We start from the raw sequence: 24,690 nt of genomic DNA on the forward strand, positions 1-24,690 counted from the left end.
CTCATAAACCCCGACAAGGCTGGGCCCAGGATTCCTGGGGGGCTCAACCCCCAACCCTGCGGTGGTCACCCAGGACAGGGGCTAGGGTGTCCCCACTCCGGGGTACTCTCTCTGCACTGGGCACCTCCCTGACCCACTGATCATTTCATACAATTTAAAGCAAATACAAGTTGTTTAATTAACAATTAATTTTAAAAAAGAATAAGGAAAAATGGGAAAGGTTAAAGGAAAACACATTACCCTGCTCTGTGGCAGGGAACATTACAAACAGTGTCTCTGGAACGTCAGGGCAGTTCAGTCTGTTCCTTGTAGGTCCCAGGCCTGCTTCTCAGGCCCTGTCTGTGCTGCAGGGATGCTGTGGGTTGGACACTTGCTCCGGTGGTGGCCACACGCTCTCAGGCTCTAGGTGGCAGGACCCTTCTTCCCAGTGTCGCCCCCGCCCGGTCGGGGTTATGATCCCCCTGCAAGTCTGGCCTGCAAGGCCTCTTGGCTGAGGCGTCTCCCTGTGCTGGGCCCACTGCCCAGGGTCCCCCTCACTCTCCCCAGCTGCTCACCGCACCCAGCTCCGGACGGCTCTAGCCCCGGCTCCAGCTCCGGCTCCAGCTCCACTCTGCCTCAGCACGGCTGCTGCTGCTGCTCTGCCTCCAGCTCCCTGGGCTGCTTCTCTGGCCTCTCTGGCTCTGGTTGCTGCAGCTCTGCCCCCAGCACAGCTCTGCTCTGCAGGCTGCTTCTGTGACTCTGCTCCCAGCTCTGACCTGCTTCCTGGCTGCTTGTCTGGCCCCTCTGGCTCTGGTTGCTACAGCTCTGCTCTCTCTGGCTGTGCTCTGGCTTTGAGGCTGCAGCTCTGCTCCCCAGCTCAGCTCGGGCCCCTGCTCTCCCCTTAGCTCGGCCCCACTCTGTCTGACTCAGGCCATTCCAGTTCACACGGAGGACGGGACCCACCCTGGCCTCCTGACTCTCTGATTAGCCTGCCCGCCCTGTCAATCAGGCTGATCTGGAGCATTGGCCTCTCCCCATTGCCCCTGGGGACTATCAGTCTCAGGCTCCTGATTTGCCATCGACCCCTCCCCTTTTAGTGCTGGGAGCTAGCAACCAAAACACCCCACTGAATGTTAGTAAGGGACAACAGTCCCCTTACATTCCCCCTTGCTAAAATACTGCCACATCCACAATATTTACACCGGTACATCCGGGCCCTATGGTAACAACATATACCCATGTCATTGTATATCAACAACCCATTAGCAATTATCAAAACATTTAACATATTTAACATTCCACATCTACTTCTTAATACCATACATAACAATATTCATTAAAACACTACATAGAACCAATAACAATTATTTTTAAGTCTAACAGGAAGTATGCCCTTATTAGCCCTCTGGGACCTTCTTAAGACTGGCGGTTCGTTACCCATATTTTCTATTTTCCTATCCTCGGGTAATACTGGGTCAGTTTGAAGGATCTGGCCATTCTTGTTAGGGTTTGGGTTTGCCCCACTTTGTCCCCCTCTGTATTCGGTTTGTGGGACTAGAACCATTTCCCAATTGGTTTTAGCCTCCTCAGGGTGTACTGATCTACGCCTCCTATGGTCCCTGTCTGGACTAAGAGTGCAATGTTTCAACTGGTCCCTATGTACTACTATCCCAGGACCTCCTCGTTCAGGCTGGTTAGCGTACACTGGCAGTTCGGGATTGTTGTGGGTGATCACAGTGGAGGGATTTGGCTTCCATTTGTCCTGTATTTTATTACACCTCCGGCGTCTACGGCTACGAAGTGGTACACAGTCACCAGATCTGATGAGAGCCCCACTGGACTGGCTATCATAAGTCCTTTTCCTACTTTGGGCTCTGTCTTTAGTTGTTCTGAGAGCAACTTTCCAGGCTGTCTTTAGCCTGTCATGGTGACCTTTGACCTGGTCATGATAATTGATCATCTCATTCTTAGAAAAGACTTCTTGATGCTTCTCTGGCAACGCCCTTATGTTAGCCACATGTGCAGGAATCAGCCCTTGGCGTGCCGCTTGAACTGGAACTGGCAGTCTCCCATCACGTCTTTCTTGAAGAAAGGTAACTCGTCCTCCCTTCTCCCTCGTCACCTGCAGCTCATTTCCTGGTACACAGCTGTGTTCGTCAAGGATCTTCCCTCTCCAAGGAGGAATAATGGTCTTCCGTTCTCTGCCCACTTTACCGTTTCCCATATGCCTTGTGGGGCCCAGGGAAAGACTCTGCTTCTCCTCTCGAGCCAGTACTTTACTCAGCACAGCATTCTTCATAGAGTGCTCGTGACAGTTCATCTTCCTGGTTCCTTCTCCTGGTAAGAGTAGCTCCTTCAGCTCACTAATGATGTTCATCCCTAGAATCCCTGGGACTCCTTCTCCTATATGGCTCCCTTTTGAGGCTTTGTCTTTCAGGATGAAGATGCATTTCCCTGGCAGTGTCTGGCCCATATACTCTATGTCTGCTTCAAGGCACCCCACCACTGGGATTGCCAGTCCATTAACAGCTGTTAGACGTACAAACCGTGTGCTGTGCATGGTCAGGTCCTTGTCCTTCAGATATTTTTGAAAATGCGACTCAGTAATGGTGGTGACTTCTGAGCCAGTATCTAACAAACATCTGGTCTTCACCCCTGCTATACATACTTCAGCAGTTAGACAGTCTCCAAATGCTCGCTTACAGAAGTCGCTAGATATGCTGGCACTGCCCATGTTCCTCTCAACACTGTATGCAGAGGGATTTTCCATGAAGGACAGGCCTAGGAATCCTTCTGCCACTGCTTGGCCTTCTACTGTAGAGGGACCAGTTGCTCCTGGTGCCCCATTGGTTTCGAGTGCCTGGGACTCTGTTCTCCTTCTCAGTGAACATTCTCGGCTAGTATGTCCGGGCCTTTCACAAGTGTAACAAATGTATCTTCCCAGCTCGTCCTTCAGTGGGGCTCTTCGGGATCCCGGTGCCCTTGGATACTTTGGCATACTAATGGGATTTTTTTCTTTCATCAACTCGGTCATCACTTTCAGCATCTCCCCCTGTTGGGCCGCCAGTTTTTGGACAGCTTCACTTAAGCTTTCCAATGTTAGCTCTGTTTGGGGCAGGACCTTTTCCCCAGCAGTTGCATTCACTAGGCCCCCACTTCGTGTATGGGGATTAGGCTTGGCCGCCTCTGCCACAGGAACTTCCTCTTCTTCTGACCACATAATGGCAGCCTGCATGAGTTCATGGAACTTCTTACTGGGCTCTTCTTTAAACCTCCTTTTCATTTCACGTCGGAGGGAGTCATCACGGAGCCCCAGCACCAACTGCTCTTTCAGAACCGTATCTGGGTCTGGAACTCGCCGAGGGTCTCGCCGCTCCACTTTGCTCATTCTCTCCTGGAGGTCATATGCGTATGCCCGGACAGTTTCACCAGGCTCCTGCTTTCTCTCAAAAAACTCCTTTAGTCGGGTTCCAATAGGTACCTTGTCCCCATACACTTCTAGGAGGAGTTCAAATACCTTTTCCACATCTTTCTTGTCTGCCACTGCCATGAACTTTACTGTGGCCTTGGCCTGGCCCTCGAGGTGCTCCTCTATGAAGTCCACATGATCTTCTTCAGGTACTCTTAGCACACGCAGAGCTGCCTTCACAGACTTGACCCACTCCTCTACTGAAATGTCTCCTGGTCTAGTCGGGAAGCCACCAAACTCCGTGACCTTCCGCTCCCGTGGGACATAAATAGTAGGGGGTTTCTTAGCTTCTGCTGTCTGTTGGTCTATTACTGCCTTGGCCAGCGATAAGGCTTCTCTCTGTTCAGTTCTAGCTTGCCGTAATGCCTCCGCTTGGTCTGATAATCTGCGCTGAAGTTCAGCAAACTGGGTTCGTAGTTCTTCAATTCCAGCCATGGTAGGGTGCTCAACTAGGCCCGGACCATGCTACTAGAACTTAACCAGAAAACCAATGGGATAGACTCTGTGGATAGGATCCTGTTCGTGACGCCAATTATGTAAGCGGGGGAATGGTCCCGCTATTGTGGGGAACTTTCCTGGCTTCTGCACTACCCCGGTGAAGTGGGCTAGCGAAAGGATCGGAGTCCTCGCTCCCACTTCCTTTACCCAGGGGCCTCCCTGCCCTTGAGGACTCCCCTTTCACTCTCCTGTCTGGCAGAGTCCTCATAAACCCCGACAAGGCTGGGCCCAGGATTCCTGGGGGGCTCGACCCCCAACCCTGCGGTGGTCACCCAGGACAGGGGCTAGGGTGTCCCCACTCCGGGGTACTCTCTCTGCACTGGGCACCTCCCTGACCCACTGATCATTTCATACAATTTAAAGCAAATACAAGTTGTTTAATTAACAATTAATTTTAAAAAAGAATAAGGAAAAATGGGAAAGGTTAAAGGAAAACACATCACCCTGCTCTGTGGCAGGGAACATTACAAACAGTGTCTCTGGAACGTCAGGGCAGTTCAGTCTGTTCCTTGTAGGTCCCAGGCCTGCTTCTCAGGCCCTGTCTGTGCTGCAGGGATGCTGTGGGTTGGACACTTGCTCCGGTGGTGGCCACACGCTCTCAGGCTCTAGGTGGCAGGACCCTTCTTCCCAGTGTCGCCCCCGCCCGGTCGGGGTTATGATCCCCCTGCAAGTCTGGCCTGCAAGGCCTCTTGGCTGAGGCATCTCCCTGTGCTGGGCCCACTGCCCAGGGTCCCCCTCACTCTCCCCAGCTGCTCACCGCACCCAGCTCCGGACGGCTCCAGCCCTGGCTCCAGCTCCGGCTCCAGCTCCACTCTGCCTCAGCACGGCTGCTGCTGCTGCTCTGCCTCCAGCTCCCTGGGCTGCTTCTCTGGCCTCTCTGGCTCTGGTTGCTGCAGCTCTGCCCCCAGCACAGCTCTGCTCTGCAGGCTGCTTCTGTGACTCTGCTCCCAGCTCTGACCTGCTTCCTGGCTGCTTGTCTGGCCCCTCTGGCTCTGGTTGCTACAGCTCTGCTCCCAGGGCAGGGCTGCTCTCTCTGGCTGTGCTCTGGCTTTGGGGCTGCAGCTCTGCTCCCCAGCTCAGCTCGGGCCCCTGCTCTCCCCTTAGCTCGGCCCCACTCTGTCTGACTCAGGCCAATCCAGTTCACACGGAGGACGGGACCCACCCTGGCCTCCTGACTCTCTGATTAGCTGCCCGCCCTGTCAATCAGGCTGATCTGGAGCATTGGCCTCTCCCCATTGTCCCTGGGGACTGTCAGTCTCAGGCTCCTGATTTGCCATCGACCCCTCCCCTTTTAGTGCTGGGAGCTAGCAACCAAAACACCCCACTGAATGTTAGTAAGGGGGCAACAGTCCCCTTACATGTAGTATCATCAATGTCAATAAATTCTAGAAAATGCTCTCTGATAGTCACCATTGCAGGGACATTTTCACTAGGTTTTGTTGTTGTTACAAAACGCACCATTAAAGTCATTTGTTCCGTATGACTGATGTCAGGTGAGCAGTCCAGAATAACAGAGTAATATCTTGCTGACTTCAGATCTGCCACAATCTTCTGTTTGACTTTTGTTGCCAGTAACTGTGCGAACTCATTTTTAATTGTTTTTCCAAGGTAGTGGTGTGTGCGCATTTCTTGGGAGGTGACTCTTACATGCTCCTGGAGTACAGCATCAAACTCAGCCATCAGCTCCACAATTTTAAGGAACTTTCCATTGTTTGGCACATTCAGCTGATCTCAAGTGCCATGCAGTGCTAGGTTTTGGGTAGGATGCATTCTCACAATGGGTGGTGACTCTTCTTAGATGCTCCTGGAGTACAGCATCAAACTCAGCCATCAGCTCCACAATTTTAAGGCCTTTAACCTTAGTCTCATCTCAAGCTCTTTCCACCTATGGAATGCTCTCTGGTGATTTGCTGCTTTCTCATGGCATGCCAGATTTCTAGCCAGATTTTTCCAGTCCTTTGTTCCCGTAGAACCCAATGTGGCTGGAACATTAGACTGGAAGAGTTTGCAACAAAAACAGTATGCAGCATTCTGGGTTTTTGAGTACATAAGCTATGGCCTCTCCACTTTGTCACCATTTGGGATTTCATGCCGGTAATGTGTTGGATGGAAACTTCTATTTTCATTGTTTTTGGGGAACATCAAGTTTTTCACTTGCTATGGCCCATGCAGTATAAGGAAGTCCCTCAGGTTGCTGCTCAAGTGGGTCCACAGTCCTGGATCATCTAGACTTAAGGAACTAAACTCAGCAGTAGCTCTTTCTTGCGCCTCCACCACACTCTTCTCTGATCTACACTTTTCTTCAGGAATGTGCATGGTTACATCCATTTGAGATGGAGATATGGATGCTGCAGTAGCTGCCAGGTCACCTGCACTCTAACTGGAAGATCAGGCATCTCCTAACCACTCACATCCTCACTGGGGCTGGAAGGCTCACCGTGAACATTTGTGTCTATGTATCTCAGGAGAGCTCTTTCCTGCTTAGATAGAAAAGCTTCCTTTGCTTGCTTTCTTTTTCTGAATGCTGCCCCAGAGGGGCGTTTCCTTCTTTCACTCATGACTGCTGTTCTGTGCCAGATAGAGTGGCTCTCAAAACTCAATTGAAGGGGACAAATAAGCAGGCTGGTAGCAGGGCCTGAGTTAGGGAAGATATCAGCGTCTTAAGGGTCTAACGGGCTCCTACTACTTCAGTTGACTGCCTGTTCTCCTCAAGTGATTCAAGGAAGGAGCAGGAAACAGGAAACTCCCTGAGAAGATGGTGTTAATCAGTCCAGGCTCCTGGGGGTGCTAGAGAGGTACATAAGAGGCTCCTCCTCCTCTCTCTCCCTGCAGCTCCTGCAGCTTTCTGTTATTCCCTCTCACCTTTTCTCCTGCCTGCCTGTTATGTCTCTTGTGACCTCCTTCCTCCAGCACCGCACTCCACCATCTCTGTGCATCTAGAGCAGAGAGAATACATATCCACCAGCAGCAGACACAATTTTCTACACTCTGGGTCCTAATGGCGTCCACCCACAGTCTGGCACCTGAGGCGGCCACCTCATTTCGCCTCGTGGTAAGGCCAGCCCTGTGCCTCTTGCTAATGGTTAGGGTTATTGATCTTCATGCAGCTTTTTTTTGGTCTAGTCCTCTTCCTTCCTGTCCAAGGCAAAATACTTGTTGCAAGTAACAAAGTTAAGGAGCTCCATCCATACATGTCATTCAATTCCTACAGTTTTTAGTCTTTCTCAATGCCAAATCATTCCACCTACCTTCATTTTCACCTTCCCCAGAGCCAGCAGGTACCATGGGCTGGGGGAGGCTGTGCCTCCCCAAACAGCCAGGCATGGTCCCTCCCATGCTACACCCCCAGGTTCTCCCCTTCCCACCCGCACTGTGTGGGGCAGTGTGCAACTCCAGTCCCCCTATACGGTAGCCGTGGCTCAGGCTGGGGCCGCATTGCCTGCCCTCCGTGGGTGGGGAGGCTGCGGCTGCACGCTGCCCACCCTCCTGGCACTGTGGAGCTGGGGGGGCTAGCCTGGGACAGGGGCCTGTGGCTGCAGGGGGCTGGGCAGCTCTGGGCTCCAGCAGAGGGGTGGCTGTGCAGAAGGGGCGAGGCTGGGGGCCAACCTCCCCTAGTCTGTAGTTCATGCACTGTCCACTACCTTCCCCTTGTCCAGTGTCTCTATCCTTCTTGTCCCTTCTGCTGATTATTGCCTTTGGTCTTTCATCTGATTTGGTATTGTCTTTTTTGAAAGGCCATAGCTACGTAGTTTGTGCTAAATACAGGAATTCATTGTAGAGGTCACATTAGCAGAGATCCTGTTTTTGGCGGGGAGGAGAATTGCCTTCCTCTGCAGCATAGGTCATGGGTGACTTGCTGGTTTGGACTAGAATAAATAAATGGTGCATTTTCTGTAACTTGAAGTCTTTAAATCATGATTTCAGGACTTCTGTAAGTCAGTCAGAGGTTATGGGTCTATTACAGGTGTGTGGGGGTGAGGTTCTATGGCCTGCGATGTGCAGGAGGTCAGACTATATGAACATGATGGTCCCTTCTGGTCTTAAAGTCTATGAGGGCTGTCAACATGGCATGTTTCAGAAGCACTAAATTAAACAAAAGTTTTAAAAATTCCAGGTCTGATCATAATAAAAAGTGAAGTAAAATTTTACACTACATTAGTTTAATGTCCTCTTTACCTCAGAAGTAATTAGTGCTACATCATCTTTGTGTTCAAATTACAGACACGATGCTGGACTCATGAAAGAGAAGAAGTAATTGCCAACTCAGACGCTATATTACACACACACACACACAGAGTCTTATTCATGACAGAATATTCAAATTTTGGACATCAGCTCTTAAATTACAGGAGAAAGAGAACATAAATGAATAATACATATTGAATCCATTTATCATTTACTGAAATGGGCTAATTATCATGAAGGCTGCCAATAACTTGTATTGTTCCATTTGCTTACAGGGAAAAAAAATCACATTTTAGAGATTATGTAAAGAGAAAAGAAATCAAATTGTTCACACACGCCCAAAGGAAAATCTTTGTCTCACTCTGAAGTGCTCAGATGGTAGTATTAATTTTTTTCTTATTAATTTAGTACTTCTGAGAAGTGTCAGATTAACAGCACTAGGGAATGAAGGTCTCTCTGTTTATCCACAGAATAGGACCAACTTGATGAGGAATAGAGGTGAAAGCTTCCCTATACCGCTGTACTAATGTGCCTCAACTCTGATGAGGAGGGACTACCTCTGAGGTTCAGGTAGTTTACAGGCTAGAGTCTGGGTGAAATTTTTTGGCAGAAACTTTTTTTCAGCGAAAAATGAAGAATTTTGTGAATTCATGTTGGTTTTGCTAAATTGTGTTGAACCTCTCTCTCCTCTCAATTTTTTTAAAAAAGAACACACACAAAATTTTGGTTGAAAATTATTTTTTATTTCAATGTTTCCTCCAAATTTATTATAAAAAATATAAAACTTTAAATTTAAACCTTCTCATTTGACAAAAACTTAATTTTTTGCCTTTTCAATTTGATGAAAATGTCAAAAAATAAAAATCATTTTTGCGTGACTTGAAAAGAAGGTGTTGTGTGGGGAGGTGGTTTTCCCCCAGAATTGCCAGCAAACCAAAAAATCTTTATTTGTATAAATCTCCAACAGGTCCATTTAAACATCTCTCCGCCAACTGGGTTGCGAACAAGGCAAACAGTTACTGCCAACTGTGTTAGTATTTTTTGTCACAGGGACAGCTGTCCCTCTAGGTTCCAAAGAGAGATCACCACCATCACTTAACATTTATATAAAATAGTGTTGCATCCTTACCTGGAATACTGTAATTAATTTTCAGTCATCGTATCTGGAAAAAAATAGCAGAAATAGAAGAGGTTCAGGGATGGGACATAAATTTTTTAAGAGGCCTTTTTATGGGGAGAAACTGAAATGTTTAATTTAGAGAGAAGATGTGTTAGAGGGGATATGAATTGATATGATAAAGGCAGCAGCAATTGAAATAACTCATTTTGGAGAGCAATGTGCAGAATATCTAGAAGTCCTTTATTCAATTATGGATTTCAGCAAGGCTTTCTTCTAGGATGCACTCACATACTTTGGTGATGGCAGTATAAGAACATAGACAGAAAAGTAAATGAACAGATAGAAGGTAAAATTGAGTACTCTTATTTACTCTCACGTAAATATGTAAAGAAAATGGCAGATGCAAATAAATTGATAGGCAACACAAAACTAGTAAATAAACTAAACTATAAAAACTAAGAGGATTTTTTAAAAACATGATGCACAGAGCTTACTAGCAATTTTAAAAGAGTATTAGACATTTATGTGCATAATAAGAACATCCACAGTTACACTAGACACTTATGAAATGCCAGACACTAACTGATGTAAGTTAAAAAAAAACAACACATAACCATATGTTGTTCCATCCACTACAGGGCTCTTTGAACCATTCTCTGACGGTGTCCATTATCAGATCCTTTGGAGGTAAGATACTGAACTAGATGGCTCATTAGTATGATCCTGTATGGCAATTTCTATAGCAGGGATCGGCAACCTTTGGCCCGCGGCCCACCAGGGTAAGCACCCTGGTTGGCCGGGCCGGTTTGTTTACCTGCCACGTCTGCAGGTTCAGCCAATCGCGGCTCCCACTGGCCGTGGTTCGCTGCTCCAGGCCAATGGGGGCGGCGGGAAGTGGCGGCCAGCAGAATTCTTGGCCCGCGCCGCTTCCCACAGCCCCCGTTGGCCTGGAGCGGCGAACCGCAGCCAGTGGGAGCCGCGATTGGCCCAATCTGCAGACACGGCAGGTAAACAAACCGGCCTGGCCAATCTGGGTGTTTACCCTGGCGGTCCGTGTGCCAAAGGTTGCCAATCCCTGTTCTATAGTCTTACATATGCTACTTAACTGTAACAATTCCCTTGGACTATATTTGCTGTGGTTAACTAGAGATGAAAAGCGAGTGTGAAATCCTGGCCTTATTGAAGTCAATGGTAAAACTCCCATTGACTTCAATGAAACCAAGATTTCACCCCAAGATTTTCAAAAAAGACTAGTGCTTTTGGATGCCCAAACTGAGACACCTTAAAGGGAACTGACTTTCAGAGCGTGGGTGCTCAACATTTTCTGAAATTCAGTCTTCTTTGAAGTGCCTTAATTTGGGCACTCAAATAGTGAAGCATTCAAAGTGATTAATCACTTTCAAAAATCTTGGCTGCAAAGTTCTACATCTTGTTACCGTCCCTTGAGCCATCCAGTTAATCAGACTCTAGTTATAGATTTTTGCTCCCATATTGGCAGAGAAAAAATTTATATAACTATGGATGAAATATCTGTTTTATGGAAACTTTGTGAGTCATACAAAGGAATAATGGGATAAATAAAAAAATATTTTTTTTAATAGGAAGGATTTAATGCATGAATGACATTACTATTTTTTATTTATTCACTTTTGAATTTAAATGAATAGTTGCCCTTTATAATTTGTGATTTCCTGTGTTTTCAGAAAAGCAGCTCGCATAGTACATTAATATCACATTATGAATGTCTGTTTTTCTATGAAAAGAAGAGATAAATCATCTCTGGAACAGAGAAACAACAAAATGTAGTTCTGCTTATCAGGTAAAGTTCTACTAATGAAACATACTTACCGGTTTGTCCTTTTCAGGTAGTTGTGCCCAAGCCTCATGTTAGTGGACATCATCCATACACAAAAACTACATTGACCTCATGCTGCTTTATAATTTGTCCCCTAAAATGGAGGGTCCTCTGCTTCTCAATCAAGAGATAACAGAAGAGAGTTTTATTGAAATCTTGTTGCTGAACCTTCATTGGTTTAATTTATTACAAAATATTCTTCTATCTAGGTTCTTTTAATGATTTCTATTGCTATATTATTTCAGTTTACAGGACTGGGCTCCTTGGGCCTGATCCAAAGCCCACTGTAGTCAATGGAAAGACTCCCACTGATTGCCAAGGGTTTTGGATTGGGTCTTCTGTTTATAACATTACAATATTTCATTAAATATGGCAGCTATTGTAAAGGAAAATTTTCCTATCTGAGAAATGGGTTTCTGCAAAGACATCCTCCAATCTTGAACTAATGGATTGTTCCTTCTCCCCTCCTTTCACCCAGGTAAATGGACCAATCCACTTTTTAGGATATTGGCACCCCTAGAAGCAGCACACATTAAATGGAGGTTACTTACTTGTATCTGGAGTTCTTCGAGATGACATTGCATATTCACACTTGTAGGCAAAACAGGTTGCAGGCACTTTTGTTTAAGGACGCTCTTGCTGCTAGACCTTCTGGTTCTGGGAGATCTTCAGACCCAAAGGCTAAGAGGCCCATATCAGCATGGCTTCATTGTCAAATAAGGCTAAGGTGCCTAAGTTGTCTCTGATATCTGTGTTGTTGGTCAGCTTTGGCTGTGGCCCCATGGTCAGGAGCCAGTACTCACTGGATCCTTTTATCAATGCTGCCAAGGTGTTGAAGGCACCAACTGTTCTCACAGCAGCAAAGGACCGTATATCAAGGCCATTGGTTCCAACTGTGTTGATTCTGAAGAAGGTGGTGAGGGAGAAGACTGCCACTGTTAGCAGTCAGATCTCTCAGATTCTTCTGATTTAGATCTGTCTTGCATGGTTCTGGTTGCAAGACCTAAATCTAATCTATTTTAGGCGCTGTCTGGATTCAACTATAGCTAAGCCTACAAGACTATTACTGCTGCCTTTATCAGCTCCAGTATTGATGTCTGATCTGAAGAAAACTATTACAATGGAAGCAGAAGTTCCCTGTGCTGTATCAGATCATTTTTCAGATCCTAGTGAGAGATCACTTAGGGAAAGGAATAGAACCAGAGTGGTTCCAAGGTCTAAATCCTCCACTTCTGAAAAAAGGGGTAAGAAGGAAGATATATTAAGTTTTTAGCCAGAACAATCTCTGCCACCATCTCTTGCTCCTCCTTCTCCTCCGACTCCCATAGGATCACCAGGGAGATCTTTCTCGCCTTTCATTTCTCTCCTTCCTCCAATGCCTTTGTTATCTTGGGTAATCCAAGGTTGGATTCACAATTAGAAGAGGACGATAGATTCAGAAGATCTGCCACCTAGGACTGCTTTCCCACAACCTTATGGACAGTTTGTACTGCCTCACCCTATAGGTACGTTTCCTGACCTTAGCTATTAGAAAGACTAGCTCCGTCATCTTTGTGCCTAGAAAATACTTGTAACATCCACAGCATGGATGACTTAGTGGGCCTCCAGCTGATAAGGATCTAGTTGTAGTGAGCTCTTCGGATCCAACTCTCTAACATATTGTCCGGAGAAGAAGAGGATCTGGTTCCTTTTATGGAACAATAGCAGGTGAATAGAGAATTGGATAGGCAATTGTCTCCTGATGAAATGTGGGCTTTTCTTCTGCATCGTCTTCTTCAGAGGATATACTGCTTTAATGAGTTGATGTGTCATAATGGGGTCTACTTTAAACTTACCCTTCTTTTGCTATAGAATAGACATCATATCCAGTTTTTGACATTTTAGGAGCTCCTTCAAGAAATAAGATGTCTACCTGTTTTGGATGGACTTTTGCAAAGTGATAAAGCCGTTTGGGCTGCTCCTGCTTCCTGCCAACCTATCTCTAAGAAGGCAGACAAAGTATTGCAGCAAAGTATTAGATTTAGGAGTGGTCAATCCCATTCTAAACCTGCTGACGAAGATGGGAAGAAACTGTGCCTTTTGGAAGAACGTTGTCTCCTTCTTGTCACTAATAGAGTAGCGAATTATTAGGCAGTAATTAGAGTAGTGAATTACCAGGTGGTAATGTCCCAATACCAGTTTCATTGGTGGGGAGAAAAAAATGACTATGTTTGTTCAGACTTATGGGACAATCACAGAAAATTCCCCAGTGCTTTTCTTACAGAGGGTCAGAATGTGGCAAAACTTGTTCCTTTGAAATTTCTGATTCTGTGGCCAGGGCATTAGCATCTGCTGTTATTTTAAGAAGACATACATGGTTGAGATTTTCTTTCTTGGCTATGGACACCAGGTTTAAAGTTGAGGACCTCCCTTTTGATGGCGATGTTCTTTTTAGTACCAAAAATGAACAAACTCCTGGAAAAGTTAAAAGAGGCCATGTCGACTGCTCAGTCACTTGGCTTGTATTATACTGCTAAAAGGAGACCGCCTACATTTTCATTACCAGAGGCAATTTTATCCACCATCCTCTTCAGATAGTTCAACTCAAAGGTAACAAAACCACCACCAGCCTCCAACAGCTTTGAACCAGAATCAGAACTTTACTAACTAACTGAAAAACAACTAACTTTAATTTTGCATGTATAAAAGTTCAAGACTATCAGTCCCCATAACTACCAGGTAGCCGTTCCAGACAGGGTGGAACTCTGCAGGAATCCAATTTTCAGCTAGGAAAATAAAATTGCTTTTTGCACTCAAGCTCCCACAGTCTGGAATTGAAAGGCTTAGCTTAGCAGTAGCAAAACACCATTAAGCCTTGTCTGCACTTAGCTGCTTTTTGAAATTTTCAACAGCTATAGTACCTTTAGTTGCTGCAATGGTGGGAGCATTAGCGTACAGAAATAGCATAAGTATTTTTACCATTGTATTTGGCCTTCCTCAAAGACCTTATAATCTAATACAATATCCTGCTTCTGATGGTAATCAGTACCAGGTGAACGTCATGGTTATCCTACAGGACCAGGACACACTATTTGTAATTAATTAAAAAAAAAAATTCTGTGATAAATGTTTTGCTACAGGAAATGCTTAAAATTAATTAAAAAAGAAAACCAATAGCCAGCATCAGAGAGGTATTTCTTGCATGCATATTGGAAAGGAGATTCTAAATGAAACCAAAAGTCAAAAGTTTCAGAGTGACAGATTGACAGAGCCAGACGAGTACCCAGAAGTCACCTCTTACAAGACAGGCCCAACAAAGAAAATAACAGAACACCACTAGCTGTCACCTTCAGCCCCCAACTAAAGCCTCTCCAGCGCATCATCAGAGATCTACAACCTATCCTGAAAGATGATCCTTTACTCTCACAGATCTTGGGAGACAGACCTGTCCTCGCTTACAGACAACCCCCCAACCTAAAGCAAATACTCACCAGCAACCACACATCACTGAACAAAACCACTAACCCAGGAACCTATCCTTGTAACAAACCCCGATGCCAACTCTGTCCACATATCTATTCAAGTGACATCATCATAGGACCTAATCACATCAGCCATACCATCAGGGGCTCGTTCACCTGCACATCTACCAATGTGATCTATGCCATCATGTGCCAGCAATGCCCCTCTGCCATGTACATTGGCCAAACCGGACAGTCTCTACGCAAAAGAATTAATGGACACAAATCTGACATCAGGAATCAAAATACTCAAAAACCAGTGGGAGAACACTTTAACCTGTCTGGTCATTCAGTGACAGACCTGCGGGTGGCTATATTACAACAGAAAAACTTCAAAAACAGACTCCAAAGAGAGACTGCAGAGCTAGAATTGATATGCAAACTAGACACAATTAACTCCGGTTTGAATAAGGACTGGGAATGGCTGAGCCATTACAAACGTTGACTATCTCCCCTTGTAAGTACTCTCACACTTCTTATCACACTGTCTGTACTCGGCTAGCTTGATTATCACTTCAAAAGTTTTTTTTTTTTCTTAATTAATTGGCCTCTCAGAGTTAGTAAGACAACTCCCACCTGTTTATGCTCTCTGTATGTGTGTATATATATCTCCTCATTATATGTTCCATTCTATATGCATCCGAAGAAGTGGGCTGTAGTCCACGAAAGCTTATGCTCTAATAAATTTGTTAGTCTCTAAGGTGCCACAAGTACTCCTGTTCTTCTTTTTGCAAAAGTCAAAAGGCATCAGGATGTGCTGTTGGAAGAGGGAAAAGGGGTAGGTGCAAAGGAAAGGGAAACCTGATGGGGAGAAAAAGATCTACAAGCTTTGGATGTATTCAGCACTAAAGCCTGAAGAATGTTTTTAATCGTCACTGAGAATAGTGGGGAAAAAAGATGCTGATGTTTTTTTTTTGTTTACTTTTCTTTCAACCATTTTTTTTTTACTATACAGACAGCAGGGGATACAAGACAGGACTCTATGTCCATTTCTGCTACTGATTTTCTGGGTGGCTTCAGTTGTATTTTTCAGAAATTGCTGGGTATCCACAACTCTAGCTGGCGGCCGAGATCAATGAGTGCTCAGCACCTTTCAAAATCAGGCCCTAGGTGGCTAAGGCCTGGTCTACACTGGGGGGGGGAGGGGGAGTTTTCGACCTAAGATATGCAACTTCAGCTACGAGAACAGCATAGCTGAAGTCGACGTATCTTAGGTCGACTTACCTCGTGTCCTCACGGCGCAGGATCGACTGCTGCTGCTCCCCCGTCAACTCCACGTCCGCCTCTTGCCACGGTGGAGTACAGGAGTCGATGGCAGAGCAATCGGGGATTGATTTATCGCCTCTACACTAGACGCGATAAATCGATCCCCGATAGATCAGATAGTGTAGATGTACCCTTAGTTTGCTGTCCTCAATTAGTTAAAATTCCCATTGAAGTCAATGGATATTTTGCCTGAATGTAGACTAGAGCAGTGCTACTCAAAGCCGGTCCGCTGCTTGTTCCCACAGACCCCATTGGCCTGGAGCGGCGAACTGCGGCCAGTGGGACCCGCGATTGGCCAAACCTGTGGATGCGGGAGGTAAACAAACTGGCCCGGACCACCAGGGGCTTTCCCTGAACAAAATGATCCAGTGATGAATCTATTGATGCCATACCCAAGTTTCACATGAGATTTAAACATGGGTAGAAGTTAACCAAAACAAGCCAATCAGAACATGTAATAATGCTTAAACCATATGAGAAAATATCAGCCAAAACACACAGAAAAATTCTAGGAAGAATATTTGTTGAAATGAATTACTGAAGGGACATATCAATAAGGACAGATCATATTGTATTGCTGCATGCCGGACCTATCTGGTTTGAATCTTATGAATTTCTAGCTGCAGTTACTGGGAGTATGAACATAGTATCTGCCATTCAAGAGTGCAATCTGATTGCAATGAAGAGGCTTCATCTTTGAGAGGAATAAAAAACAGTTAAGATGAAGGCTGCTGATTTGAATACTGCCTGATATAGAAACACAGAATAGCAGATTAGATCTGTATTTGGAGGAGTCAGATTTGATTTGGCAATTTTCTTCAGGCTATAACAGCATTTGTATGTAAACAGTTACACTGACAGTGGTTTTCATGTGTGAGAAAATTCTTCCTGAATAGTCACAATTTTCCTTCAACTTTTATTCTGCAAATCATTAGATACTCATTTGTACGTTTCCACAGTTGTCTGTAATCACAGTACTAATAAAAGCAGGTGCTGGTGACATATTTTGAAAGTGAACTAAAAAAGCTTTTTACTCAGCATAATGCCAGCAGAGGGCTTTGTGTTTCCCTTGACTAGGTGATGCCATCACTAATACTTAACAGTGCAGGGAACTATATTCTTTGCACTGCTTTAGGTGTTTACAAGATCAGTAGTAGTATGGAAGCTTAGCAGCACCTACAACTCAGGTCTTGCCAAATTAGCAAAGGAAGGAATAATTTTCCACTCAGCAGATATCCAGAAAGAGGTCAATGGTACCAGCATCTGTCTTCTTTCAAACTGAATTGCTCTTCCCTGCTCCCTCACTTTGAAAGAGTTAATTCCTACAGTTCAGACACCTGTTATGTAATAAATTATTAATGCTATGTTTTATCTTCTACTAAACAATGAAAAATGTTTTGATTAAAACAGGGACTACAAACAAACTGATTTCCTGTTGTTGTGTTTCCAGCAGGAAAATATTCATTTTAACTGAATTGATTTTTTTAAATTATTTTGCAAAGCAGGTTTGCATTATTATTATTTTGTATTAAATGTCTAAATTAATCATAAAACTACTCAAACTTTAGCAAGGGCCAGTTTACGAATGTTTAGGGGAAGAAGGTTAGCTTTAGTAAACTATGCAGAATCCATATTTATGGCTCTATAATGTTTAATATTTGTGACAGTCAGATGTATCTGAGTATATGAGTTATAATTTTTATTAGACTTATAAGGCCAAATTTTGCCTGACATAAACCCTATATAACCCACATTAAATCCAATGGATTGCATTTATCCTTGGTGTAGTTCTGAGTTTAGGATCAATTTGCTCAATGAGAATTCATATTTTTCATTACATCGTCTGCTAGTCCAAGTCCTTGTTCTTACAATGAGCTCAACATAGGCAGACCCCTGAGGTGAATTCCTGGCCCCACTAAAGTCAACGGCAAAACTTCTATTGAATCCAGCTGTGCCAAGATTTCAGCCTGGGACTTTATGCAGATTCTGGGGTCTGCTCATGTAGAGGTCCTTGCAGGATCGGGATCCAAGATGGTGTTTCATTTGTGGGAAGTCTGTTCATTAATAAGTAAAACACACTGTCTTTTTGATACCAGCTTCAGCTCACTCTAATTTCTTTGTAATACACACATGCATGACTATTAGATTATATTAGCCCTCTCCCTCAAACTAATGACCATCAGCTGCCCTTAACAATTCCAATATACATGTTGAAGATAACTTCACAGCTCTGCTCAGGTATGTACTACAACAGAAAAATTATAACTTTATTATAGCATAGGTTTGAAGTCAATGGAGTTGCATAGGGATTACTCACAATAAAATTTGGTCCATGGTTTTAAAATATCTTTGATGTAGTTATAATGCAGAGGAGTAGACTATGCTCTTCGGTCTCCCCTATGACCCAGAGTCAGGCCCTATCAGACACGGTCCTTCATAGATAGAGATTTAGGCCACAGAGGAGCACCAAAGCAGGGATGGTTGTCTCTAAATTTAAAAATACTCAGAAATCTTTCCTGATACAAAGAGAAACAAATGTGAAGGCACATTAAGCTAAATTTCATAGATCCAGGATCCAAGAAGTTTGATTCTAGGGAAGAAACAAACAAACAAACAAATATTCTTACAGATATGGGAGCCAGCTCCGGCCCTTGGAAGGGGCGGGGCCTTGGGCAAAGGGGGCAGGGCTGGTGGGTCAGCCTCCCTCAGCCAGCCCATCTGCGCTGCATGGGCCCCGCTGCCCGGGGCTCCAGCAGTGATTTAAAAGGGCCCGGGGCTCCAGGGCAGCTGCCCCTTTTTCCTCCCCCAGCGGCAGCCCCAGCAGGGCTGCCGATGGGGAAGGAGCAGTGACGTTAAAGGAGGGTCCTTTGCCGCGGCAGTGCTTTAATGTTGCTCCCCTTTCTCCCCCCCCGCCCGCAGCCCTGATGGTAGGGACCCTACCAGCAGGGCTGCTGACGGGGAGGCAAAAGGGGCAGTGACATTAAAGCGCTGGCTGCGTATGGGCTGATACTGGTGTCTTACTGGTACGCTGTACCAGCCCACTTTCACCCCTGCTGCCATGTAAAAGACATATTCTCTGCAGAAACATACAATATCTTCTCATTTTTATAGAAAGAAAAATGGCTTAAAATAAGGTTACATTGATTTTTCTGCCTACTATTAGATACAAAAGCATTTATTCTTGTCTCTTGACACACATTTAAACTCCCATTAAATATAATGGGTGTTACAAACCAGCTTAAGGGAGAATAAACTTGGCTGTGTGTAACTTTTGCTTGTGACAAGGTCAGTTCTGTTCTATTGTACAGATCGTACTTTCACAGACAGCAGTTCATTCTATGCAGAAGGTGTTATTCTTGAAATAAAAGGATTTCTTTTATTAAGCCTCAGTCACAGTATCACAGTCCCATGTTTCTGTATTTTCACAGCTAAAAAACAACAAAATGTATTGTTAATCAAAAGTTAAGGTTAATAGCATACAAATAAACAAAAGCCAACTCAGTCTCAGTCAAGGTGCTCACCTCAGCCTTAGGTCTACCTACCTCTCTGAGTCCTCACCCATATTCAACATACAATTTGAGACCCTAACTATACTCACTATCTGTGTACAAGATGAAGACAAATGTAGTCTTCTTCCCAACAAACAGAGACACAATGATGATGATGATGATTTATTATTTGTAATACCATAGTGCTTAAGATCCCTAGTCATGGAACAGAACCACACTGTGCTGGGCAATGTAGAAACACAGAAATAAAAGATGGTCCTTGCCCCAAGGAACTTACAATTTAAGTATAACACAAGAGAGAACAGATGGACAGACAGACAGACAGATAGATGGGGGAATACAAAGCGACCATGAGACATTATTGGTCAGCAAGACAGGCAGTGGTCTCTGCACACCAACAGCCTAATCGTTGTCAAGTTTTTGTAGGCATCCTGGCAAATGAGAGTTTGGAGGAGAATAATGAGGTAGCTTTGCATATGTTTACAGGGAAGGCAACCCTAGTGTGTGCAGCAGCATGGGAGAAAGCATGAAGGTGCTTGTTTGAAAAGGCAGTAAGTGGGAGATGGAGGCTGGCATCATGGGCTGATCAGAGGTGAGCCTCAAATAACAGATAATAGGTAGGGTGGGCATTGTCTGTGGAGGGCCTTGAAAGTGAATACAAGCAGCTTATAGTTCATATGATAGAAAAGGGGGAGCCAGTGGAGGGATTCAAAGAAAAGGATGGCATAGGAAAGGAAAATGAACTTGCATTTGTCAAGGCCAGAGATGCTGTTGCAGTAGTCAAGATGAGAGCTGGGACAAGAGTTTAGCTGTGTGGATAGGCAAGGTCTTATCTTTAAAATGTTAGGCAGAAAGAATTGGAAAGACTTAGATATAGTCTGGATGTAAGGACCTAGAGAACGGTCCAAGCTGAAGATAATGCCCGCATTACAGGCCTGAGTTACAGGCAGAATAATGGTGCTGTCCACTGTGAGAAAGGAGGTAATGCAGAGGCCTTGGGGGAGGGTGATAATTAGGAGCTCTGTTTTAGCATATTTAGCTTGAGCTAATAGCTATGAGGAGATGTCAGCGAGAGAGAGGCTGAGATTTTAGTTTGGGCAGAAGGAGCCAGGCTTGAAGTAGAGAGAGAGAAATTTGTGAGTTGTCAGAGAAGTTAGTTGAATTTGTGTTTGCAGATCAGATTACCCAGAGGCAGAGGGAGAAGAGAAGTGGATCAAGGATAGAACCCTGTGGAATGCCCCCAAAAAGTTGGAGGGAAAATAAAGAGGACCCTCGAAAGGACACGGTGAGTGACTGATTAGAGAGGCAGGAGGAGAACCAGTAGAGGTGAGCAAGTCATGGAAGCCAAGATAGAACAAGATTTCAAGAAGAGCATAATTGACTGTGTTGAAAGTAGCTGATAGGTCAAGGAGGATAAGGATGCAGTACTGGTGCTAAGCTTTAGTTAGGAAGAGGTCACAAGAGGCTATGGCAAGAGCAGTTTCAATGGAGTGCAAAGAGCAGAAGCTGGATTGGAGAGGATCTATGATGGGATTGGAGGAGAGGAACTCCGGACAGTGATTGTAGATGGTGCATTGAAAGAGCTTATAGATGAAAGAGAGGTGGGGTGGTAGTTGAAGGGGTAAGTGGAGACAAGAGTGAGGTTTTTGTTAAGATAGGAGAGACTACAGCATGCTTGAAATTAGCGGGGAAAAGAGCCAGAGGAAAGCAAGACGCTAAGAAGAAAAGTAAGGGAAGCGATGAGAGTGGGCACAAGGGAAATCAGGAGATGAGATGGGGTCACTGAGGCAAGCAGAGACATTAGAGGAGAACAGATGAGACTCTTCTTTGTCTGTGACGGGAGAAGGAGGCAAAACGTGTAGGAGGGGAAAGGGGAAGGTTAGGTTGTATTTTGTCAATTTTCTCTTGGAAGAAATGCTTCCACTTGTTCAATACACTCAAGTTTGAAAGCTGCGTCAGAACTGAATTACTATTTTTTAACTCAGAGAGGTCTACACAATACCATGCGGTGGAACAAGTTGCTGACCAAATGTGCTTTTACATTTTATTCTCATTACCAATAAGAAACCATGTCTAGAGAAGCAATCAATATAAAAGTAGATATACAATACTGCAGTTAGAAAGTTTTTTCTCAAACAACCTCTGAAAATCATCATCAACAATATGCGCTGATGCAGAAATGTTAATAGAGAAGATTACAGGGTTAAATTCCCAATGGACAGGCACTTAAGGCTATATTTAAAAGCATTTAGGAGCCTAAAGATGTAGATTGGTGTTTCTGAAAAATCCCTCTATGCACCTATCTGCCTAACTCCTATTGAAATCAATGGAAGTTAGGCACTTAGATGCTTTTGAAAATTCCACTATGTGCCTAACTGTGTCTTCAGGCACCTAAATCTGACCCTGGCAGCTCAGTTGTGCCTTTAGGGAACAGCACTGAGCAAGGAGCAGTCTGGAGCTGTACTAACCCAGGGAAAACTCCAGGAGGCACAAGAGCTACCACAGTTGCTTGGAATGTAATGAGAGTTTGCATGTTGCATCATCCCACATATAATGTGCTTCCTTCTCCCTTGCTGGTCACTGCCAGTTCTGCTGGCTGGTGCAGAAGGATGGGAGCGGTAGGCACCTCAGGGGTTGGCTAAGAGGTGAGTGCAAGGGGAAAAAGACTCCTTGTGCCCTTCAGCTGTATCTGATGGGGGGAGGGATAGCTCAGTGGTTTGAGCATTAGCCTGCTAAACCCAGGGTTGTGAGTTTAATCCTTGAGGGGGCCACTTGGGGATCTGGGGCAAAATCAGTACTTGGTCCTGCTTGTGAAGGCAGGGGGCTGGACTAGATAGGATATCTCCATTATTTATTTATCTATGCAAGAGCAAGTCAAAATCTGAATTTTAGCATGAACATATAAAATAGGTTTTTAGTAATAATAAAAATGAATGTTTTTTCATGCGTTCCTGTTGTTCCAATGCTGGTCACTTTTCCAAAACTATTTTGATAACATTCTTCTCTCTGGAGGAGCTGCTTCATGGGCATTGACATTGCAGAGAGGGTTGAGATCACAGCCCTCAGAGATAGTGAACACTTCTGTCAGGTTTCATAACCCTCATTTCTTGCATTTCATCATTGCCTCAAGGCAACGGAGGGGCCCCTATCACTTGTACTAGATCAGTAGTTGTGATGGGAGACTGGCAAAATGCGGGAAAGACTACAATCTGGAATTTAAAGATACACATGCTGGTGATATAGAAAAGGTAGACTTGTAGCTATTGGAAGGAAGAATTCCTTCAACTACTAGAACAATGCTCTTTGAAAGAACAATGGCCAAAAGGTTTGATCCTGGAGCACCTTTATATTATATATTACGATTTACTATTTGTATTACCATAGCACCTAAGAGCCAGGTCCCCACTGTGCTAGGCACTGTACAAACACAGAACAAAAAGGTGGTCCTTGCCTCAAGAAACTTACAATCTAAGTATAAGACGAGAGACAACCGAGGTATACAGACAGATGGATGAGTACAAGGAAACAATGAGACAATATGTGTCAGCATGGTAGGCCGGGGTCTCTGCACATCAGTGGCCTAACTGTTATCAAGTATTTTGCAGGCATCCTGGCAACAGGGCCGGCTCCAGGCACCAGCGCAGCAAGCATGTGCCTGGGGTGTGTGTGTGGCAATGGGAAGGGGGCGGCATGTCTGGGTCTTCGGTGGTAATTCGGCGGCAGGTCCTTCAGTCCCTCTTAGAGGGCAGGACTTGCCACCGAATTGCCGAAGAATGAAGTGGCGATGGCAGAGCTGCCGCCGAAGTGCCGCCAACAATGTTTTTTTTTTTTTTTTTTGCCACTTGGGGTGGCAAAAATGCTGGAGCCGGCCCTGCCTGGCAAGAAGAGTTTGAAGGAGGGATTTGAAGGAGGACCCATTTGTAAAGTTAATGGGAGTTGCAAGAGCTTCCTGCCTCAAAGAAAAACCAGGCCCCTTATGTATGTGTCTAAGTATATTGCCTTTTGTTCACTCTTGTAACAAGAATTGCTACTATTAAAAACAATTTCTGTGTCTCAATGCAGCTACAGCTGTTCCTTGCACACTTCGAGTGGCTTAACCTAAATCTGTTTTCAGAACCTATTATAAATGCATGATATTCTGCCTAGTTGCACGACAATAAATTAACATGGTTAACAGAGCTGGGAAAATAGTTCTTCTGGCACACTGTATAAACAGGTCAGCCAACCCCCGGTAAAGCTGAACTTTGAAATGAAAAACCTGCTCCATTCTTGAAGGAGTATTTGTTTTGCAATGAGAATTGTTTATCGTTTCTGAAAACTGCGGATATGTAAATATTGGTTCAGATCCTCAGATTGCGTAAATTGCTCTAAATCTAGTCTTTGTTTTTCCAAACTCTGATCATCACCCTTGTTGGGTTCCTTCCCTGTTCCCTTAACAATTATCCGGAGCAATTCACTGTGTCATCATTCCCTCTGTGTAACTGACAGAACAATGATGATTTCCTTAAGGAGCATACATTTGAATGAAGTTTCTGCTTTTCTTTTTGGAATAAGTATTAGAAATTATTTTTTTTTAAAGTTTTGAAATATATAACAAATGCCATGAGGGCACATGACCAGTGTCCTGAAAAGGTTAGACATGTGCTAATAAAACCAATGCACATCTAGGGTTAAATTCTGGCTTCTGGTGCCTATTAAGTGGGGGTGGGTGGGTGGCTAGGTACATGCAGAGCTATCATTCTGAAGCCATGGTGCTCTGAGGTTCTCCCCCTCTGCAGGCTAGACATAGGTAAAAAGACTGATGTATTTGTGAAGAGCGACTCCTTATGCTCACTGCAGAATATAGTGGGTACATTAACTCTGACTGTGCCTGCTTCCCAGCACCAGCAGGAGAGCAGGACTGTTCTGTAGTGGTGTCGCCAGCCGACAGGTGTCACTTTGGAGGCATACTGCAGCTTTGAACATACCAGCCAGACCTTTTGTCTCAGGGAGAGCAGTGGCAGTGTTCTGCTCATGTTCTGTGCGGGTGCAATGAGGAAGGTTCAATGGGTGGGGAAAAAGTTCTCTCTTTCCCCTGCCCAGTGGGCCTGTACAGGACAACACAGAATATGGTGCCTACTTAAACTGTGCTGACAATATGCTCCCATGAATCTTATTAAATCAGCACGCCCCCTTTCAAAGCTTCTCTTTGTTCATCTGAAGTTTTCAAGATTATTTATTAACGTGTTCGTTCACTAGTATCTGAAACCTTGTCTGTCTAGTTTGGAGACGTGCTGTTTTTGAACTATTGTACAATTCACCCATTGCAA

General features: G+C 44.7%; 1 long non-coding RNA gene across 1 annotated transcript; it reads left to right on the forward strand.

Moving 5' to 3' along the window:
* The first annotated feature begins 9,859 nt into the window (after nucleotides 1–9,859).
* Nucleotides 9,860–17,191, forward strand: LOC128833471 (uncharacterized). The gene is made up of 3 exons (XR_008444247.1): nucleotides 9,860–9,938; nucleotides 10,955–11,070; nucleotides 16,118–17,191. It is a non-coding gene; the product is annotated as an uncharacterized LOC128833471 (long non-coding RNA).
* Nucleotides 17,192–24,690: the final 7,499 nt, after the last annotated feature.

Source organism: Malaclemys terrapin, chromosome 3 (genome assembly GCF_027887155.1).
Source record: "Malaclemys terrapin pileata isolate rMalTer1 chromosome 3, rMalTer1.hap1, whole genome shotgun sequence".
Taxonomy (NCBI): domain Eukaryota; kingdom Metazoa; phylum Chordata; order Testudines; family Emydidae; genus Malaclemys; species Malaclemys terrapin.